Source organism: Embiotoca jacksoni, unplaced genomic scaffold (assembly GCF_022577435.1).
Source record: "Embiotoca jacksoni isolate LCO1_2020_lvr unplaced genomic scaffold, fEmbJac1.0.p SCAF_19, whole genome shotgun sequence".
In the NCBI taxonomy this organism is placed as follows: Eukaryota; Metazoa; Chordata; class Actinopteri; family Embiotocidae; genus Embiotoca; species Embiotoca jacksoni.
Window position 1 is genome coordinate 4,325,164 of NW_027185329.1, and position 7,361 is coordinate 4,332,524.

Here is a 7,361-nt window from a genome sequence, read left to right on the forward strand (position 1 = left end):
ACTGTGACCTCAACAGTTGGGTCAAAGGTCATAGGAGGCAGGCAGCTCATCATGGTAATCATCCCACTTTGCTTTTTATGATTCCTGAGGTGAATTTCTGTGACTCAGACATATGTCTCTCTTTTTTTTTTTTTAATCTCTGTCCCATTAGGTTGTCATATTTTAGGAATGTTAAGATATCTTCTGGGTATGAGAGAATACAATATGAGAAAAAGAGTTCGTAATTTTACACAGAAAAGAAGTGAATCTTACCAATTAAATGTACTCAGTAGCAGAACAAGTATAACTACTAATTTACAGTTAGCCAGGCTCTTCAACCTCTCCCCATCATCAGAACAAACCACATGCTGGTTGGCCCAAAAAAAAAGGCAAAACCAGAAGTGTTGGGGTTTATGGGAAATGTAGTCTTATCGTGAGAATTAGCCTGTTTACTTTAAACAGCTGTGTGATGATAACAATAGTCTGATAACAGTCAAATTGGGTGGCATTAGGCTGTGAATATTTAGGACAAACTATAATTTAGACATTAAAGACAGATCGGTTTTCTGTAATACATTATAGACACGATTAGTGTACGAAAAATAATCTGGCTGGATTAACATGAGCTAAACCTAACATTTTAGAATTATTGACCGTACATCAAACAAAGTTATAACTCATACAAATATATTCATTATTCCACGATCTGTTTGCCTTGGACCTGCAGCATTAGCTTCATTTAGCACAAAATCATGAGCATATTTGGGCCCTTTTCCAAGACTCTTTTTTTTTTTTAAGTAGTCATGGAAACATAGCATTTTTAACCAGCTAACTTAATTTGCTTGCCAGTCAGCTCCAGCTGATAAAATCTAACAACAACATTTCAAGCCATAAATTGCTGATCACCACCTGGAAATGTGAAGCGTACTTCTGTCAACCTCTTTCTAAAATGTAGACAAGTTATTTTAAAAACTGCTATAAATCTACCATGTAGTCTTCATATGTGCAAGAATTAGAAGTCTGAAAGGTGTAGCAACATTAGTGGCTATTGTGTCAGAAAATTACAATTCTGTACTCTACTCTTTTAGTAATATTTCATAAATAATGTTTAATAAAAACACATTTCAAAGTAATTAAGTTTTTCCAGGTCAAGACATAGTCGTATCTGGCTTCATAAATGACGTGTTGTTCTTTATAACTGTGTATCAAACCAAATGAACTCACACACACCCGCGAAGCAATGATAGACCCATTGATTTTAGATTAATACGCCACAGTTGTGAACACACACATTAGCCGCTGCAGAAATAATCAGCTGTCACCAGAAATATGGCAGAAATGTATGTGGATTTGTGGAGGATTTATGGCAGTCATTTAGGGAGAGGTTTACAGTTTCAGGAGCTGGGAAGGGAAAGCATGGCTGATGAAAAATAGTCTGTCAATCTGTCTGCCCTGGGTGGAATCTCAAACCCGGGAATCTGACGGTAGGAATGAAATATTATGTGAAGTGTGAAATATTCCAGTGGTGAAACACCCCACTCTGTGTCTGTCCTCATTATCCTCCTCTCCTCCATGTCTGCCTCTCTCTTTCTTTCTCTTTTGCCTCACTTTCTACCTTTCCCTGCACTGAGTGTGCTCTCATCTCTCTCCCAGTCTCTCTTCGTCTCGTTCCGTCTCCCTCTCTCTGCTGCAGGGAGTTACTCAGCTTCAGATTGGTCGCAGTTTTCATTACAAAGGAGGAGAGGACAGAGAGATACAGAGTGTGGAAGAAAGAGAGGGTGAAAGGGCATTTACATGTCTGGATGTGTTATTTTTCATGATGGCTATGATGTGTTTATAACCTACAGTCGTGTGTAAAATATATGGCAAATTGTGAGATTTGTTTTGGAAGTTTGGACAGGTAAACATTCGATAGTCTTCGATTCCATTGCCTATGATTATAGCTAGTATATACACATATATAAAATCGACACTGTGTAATATTTGCATTAATATAATAAATAATAAAGCCATAAAATTTGAATTTCAAATTAGGTGCCACAGATTTTAACCTCCTTCGGGAGAGAAAGGCGGGACCTGTCTTATTTAAACCTCTGGCTCATCTATGGTCTGGTGTTCTCTTTGCTATTGAATTGTGTGGTGTCATCATACCAAGATCTAAAGAACTCTCTTAATCCTTTCAAAAAAAAAAAAAAGTTGTGGTTGTGGATCCCTATGAGCCTCGCAAGGGATTTAAAAAGATCTCCAATTTATTTGAAATAAATCTACAAATGGCATAGATTTCAAAAGACTGCCAATTTCTCCAGGACTGACCGCCGAAGCAAAATCAACACAATAGTAGACGGCCTGCAAAAAGAAGAACCCCAAAATTCAATAACAAGATCTGCAGGTACTCTCATAACTTTTGGTGTCAAAGTCCATGCATCTATAATTGTATAGACTATATTTAAAAGCGGTCGTAGCTTCCGGGTCTGACAAGTGAGGCCAAGGTGGAATTGCCATGAAGTGCAATACCACCGATGGCCAGTAGGGGTTCCCTCCAAAAAGGCTCTGGCTCCAAAATGCTAAATTCAAGGCATTCAGAATGATATTATACAAACCAATCTGTGACATTGCGATTGGTTACCACTGAGTCGACAATCAAATTGAGACTTCACAAATTTAACCCAAATGGGAGACGTGACAGGAAGAAGCTTTTGCTGCTCAAAAAGAACATTAGCTCAAAACTACGCATTGCCATTTTAGAATGACATTTAAAAAAGTTTCACATCTCAGGTGTTGTGCTGGTTCTGGTTCCACCTATGAAAACACTGTCTCAGAGTGCTCCATAATGACTGCTAGCAGTATTAAGTTTGAACGAGTACATGTGTATCTCAGCGGACTGCTGTTACATGTGTATGCCAGGGATGGGCATTTCCAGCAAAAATACTATTCAATAATTGCTGGAACTAATCGACTGTTACCAGGCACCGGTTAAAAACAGGGGAAATAAAGAATAACGATGAGGAGGCTAAATACTATTCTATTTTTTCAATTTTAATGACCATTTAAATATTTAAAAAAAAAAAAAACATGACCCATCCCTAATGGATGTGGATTGTAACATAGAGTCATTGTATTTCTAGAATGGCCAATATTTTTTCATTATTGAACTTTACTGCCATTTACAGGATTTTAAGATGTATAGCATTTAGTATGCCAAATCTCACAAGATGTATTAAAGTGAAAAATAATTTGTGGATATGCTCCAAAATTTAATGGGTGTTTTCTTGGCCCAGCCCTTCCACCAAATTTCATGAAAATCAGGTTGGTAGTTTTTCCATAATCCTGACAAACAAATCACACTAAACACATAATTGATTTTAAGATTAATAAGATTAATCAAATCATTTCAGATCTACAGTACTGGTTGGTTTCTGGGTGTCTATGGAAATAACGAAATTGCCATGTATATTGGGAATCAGTATGGGCCCAAAGAACACCTTTTTTTATGCCGTGGGGCCTCTCAGGAAGTTAATCCAGCCATGCTTCTACACCTTAATGTAATTGGGAGTAAGATTGGGGCTGTGACAGTCACTACAACTCAAGTCAGCGGACCCCTGGGAAATCTTCTCAAACATAATGTGAAATGCTATGTGAAATGTTAAAAACTCATCTGCTCATCTGTGTGTTTTAATAGAGCAAGCTCATTGCCAGCTGTCTTACAAACATTAAGTAGACTGTGCATCGCAGGGAACCCAATCAATTTGCTTTGGCTGTAAGTGAAATGACTGTAGAGACATTGAGTCTTAATTCATTTCATTTGTGTGGGCTGGAGTGGGAATGATTCTGAAGTAAAAACTATGGGGTTATAAAAAGAGACTCCTGTAAATGTGGACAGAAAAGACCAGTGGTATGGCTGAGTAACCTGCTGGTACCATCAAGTAAACCGTGCTCCTAACAAGGACAGACAATTAGGAATTATTTGATTGAATATTACCCTGATCAACCCCACAAACTTTTAACCATCTGACAATCATTGTAAAATAAAATATCTGGACAAGCCTTGTATTGTGTGAGGATAAACGATAAAATCCTAAAATTAACGCAGTGTTTGCTTTGTAATCCACATATTGTGAGTTTTCTTAGAATTTTGTAAAACCCCTTAGGAAAAAAAAAAAGATAAGACAGAAAATGCTCTAAATGGGAAACAAAACCCAGCACAATGTTTCTTCCAGCCATTTTCTGTACTTATCTAAACGTTTAGTGTAAATTGTTGCAATAAATCCATCTCCTTTGAAGACATTGCTGTGAGAAAATGTTAGGTAAAAACTATTTATTTCAAATTTGAGTCAAATTTAAAGTTAACACATTTTTTTAAAACGGCCTCCCTTTTTCTTGATTCAGGGCTGAACTCTATTCAGCACATCACAGCTAAGCACTGAGTCTTGACCGGGTTGGACTCGGTGGTGTTATTGTTACGTCCCTCCATTCAGGTGAATTTGTAGCACTTGAACTGACAACCCCCTGAGTTTCGTCCTTCAAGCAGATTTACATCATTTGAGTTACAGGAGCATCACTTGTGCACCAGCCTGGGTCGGGTGTGGAGACTTGTTTGCTTCAGATTGATTAATTCAACTTTCCTTTAATTGAACTACATGGACTAATTGGTGAAAAATGTCAGCGATCAGAACTGAAGTGTTGGTGCAGTGATCAGGACGCTGTCCGTGGTGCTGATCAGATAGTGCTGTCCACGATGCTGCTGACAGCAACACAACCAGTACTTGGCTGCTTTTATCCAGGTGCAGCACTCAGAAAAAGCACTTTTTAACGCCTTTTGCAAGCTTTTTGCTAATGTAATTGATCGTGTCATCTCTTTCCTCTCAGGGTGAATCCCATCCCACTTTCTAACCCACGAGCCCTCTGCCTGCCAGCCTGAAAGGCAGCCATGCCACATATGGAGTTAATTCAAACGCTTGCTCCTGAACGAGATGAAAGATTGTGTTTGTGCCAGTGACTTGAACCGATTCCCTCGACGCTGTGGCACTTGATGCGCCGTAGCTTCTTCTTCTTTTTTTTTTTTTTATTTCCAGCGCTCCTCCTCTAACCTGAAAGCACGAGAAAGTGGAACTTTTTGAGAGACAAAAATGTTGTGAAGCACAAACCCACACGCGAATGCACACAAACACATGCATGCCTCGCTCCCTGCCTGTACCACACGCTCGTCCATGCGTGCGCGTGCAGAGACACAGACGCCAAATAACACAGACAGAATAATAAAAATACCTCGGTGCTCATGCTGAGATGAGAGCTTGCAAGTGGAAAATAATGACATCTACTGGGAGTCAAAAATCCCGCGATGCAATCCTCGCAGAAACACACACACAAGAATGCACACGTGCACACAGATGTTGATAAATATACTAATTCGCCTGTGCTCATTACGCATATTGGATTCAAGCACTTCTATCAGTCATTTCAGTTCAAGCTCATTCAGTGCGTTTGGCTGCAAAAAGACTTTTGCTGCTGTGGAAACTAACAGCAAGTCTCTGTGTCACCTGTGGTGCCTGATGTGCTGTCATGGCAGAGGCATTTCTTGGCTCAGGAATGCAGCGCCGCTTGTGTGCTGTGCCAAGTCTATGAGTCATGTGGTGTGTCTACAAAAGAAATAAATCTGACCTTCATATAAATATATTTTTTAAATAGCTTATTGCAGACAACTTGCATATACTGTAGAGTAATGTGATAATATAGAGTTTCAGTGGGTGTCCAGTCTTTTTAATTTGATGGGCTGGGCTTTCATTACATCACCAAGTCTCCTACTGGTGCCTCCAAAAGCAAAATAATCCCAACTGCAACCCAAAGATAAGGTTTCACTGTATGCCAGGGGATAATCTCCTGATAATGTGTTGTGTAGCAGCGGGGTGTGCAGAACAGGTAGCTTGTGGTAGTCATTTAAAAGTCCCATTACCTGGGAAGCAGACAGCCTCGGTGCTGTGGGATTTTCCAAAGTATTGCACCTGGGACATGTAGAGGTTACCAACAACAGCGAAACACGGATTGTTCTTCCGGGAGTGAGTCACTGTGAGATCTGGGAGCAGAAACAGATCAGCAATAGTGGATAGGGCAGGTTATATTTAGGTTTTCATTTCTGCATGTAGAGCTGGTAGTAAAATGCATCACAGTGGCATAATGTTGGAGACCAGTGTTGCATTTTGTTTAGCTGTTTGAAAAGACTAATATCAGCCTGATGTTCATTTTTGACCTCGTCTTGCACCAGGATTCACTGGCTGTTGCCATGGAAAATATTTTTTTAAATCTCCCCTTTTCAGCACTCTAAGCACCAAAGCACACATTTGTTTGAGCCAACAGAAATGAGAAGTCATCAAAGTGTTTACATAAAAATGGAAATGTAATCATCCACAATTCCATGACAACTCTACCTGAGAACAGCTAGTAAAGAGACCCCATGCTGAGATTGTTTTCTCAACTATCACATTGGACTTAAAATATTTCAAAAAGAGTTCCAGAAAGAAGATTTATTACAACATTTGTTTTGGGGTTGGTCATGATTGACAACTATTTGAATAGTCATTAAAATGTAAAAGTCGAATACGATAAGCGACTATCATCCTTCCATATTTCCTCCTATGTTACCCTTTCACTGGAGCCTGGTTGTAAAGCGTTACTCCCGTCAGAAGGTGGCAGTAATGCATCTGAAAGCTGTCTGCCAACCACCATTAAACAACATAAGGTGAAGAAGAACATGCTGCTACCAGGCTCTGGAGCTTTGCCGGGTAAAACTATGTGGCGCAGTGACTTTAAATGCAACGGTGTGAACAACAGAAACATGCTGAGACGACTACAGCCATCAAAAAGTTCTGTGTGGAGCTCCTTCAAAACATAAATGAAGATGAGGCACAGTGCAAACTCTGCAGGTAAAGCCAGCAGATCATCAGTCTATCATGAATTCAATAAGTGTTGATACCAGCGACAGTTCCAAGATCTTGACTTTGATACAGGTTTCTGAATATTACTTTTTTCGGTATCAATTTTATATAGTCATTTTTAAAAGAAAGAAAATTACATCAGACATTATGGGACAAATCTTACGTTTTCGTGCAGTTTAGAGGGGGGAAGTAAAGCTTATTTTCCTTACCTACACTTTATAGATATCCTCTAAATGCCTCACGTACAAGTTAGCGCTGAGCACTGCAATTGACCAATGTTCCCTAAACGCCTTGTATGCTATTGCTGCACACAGAAAAGCCACTCGTTTGTTGTAAAATATTAGATTGAAAAGGGTGAAATAATGCGTCTTAATGTTTTTAGACATTAGATTTACTTAAGTTGAAACCAAATTATTTTTATTAGCACGGACGGGCTGCCCAAGTAAAGTCTAA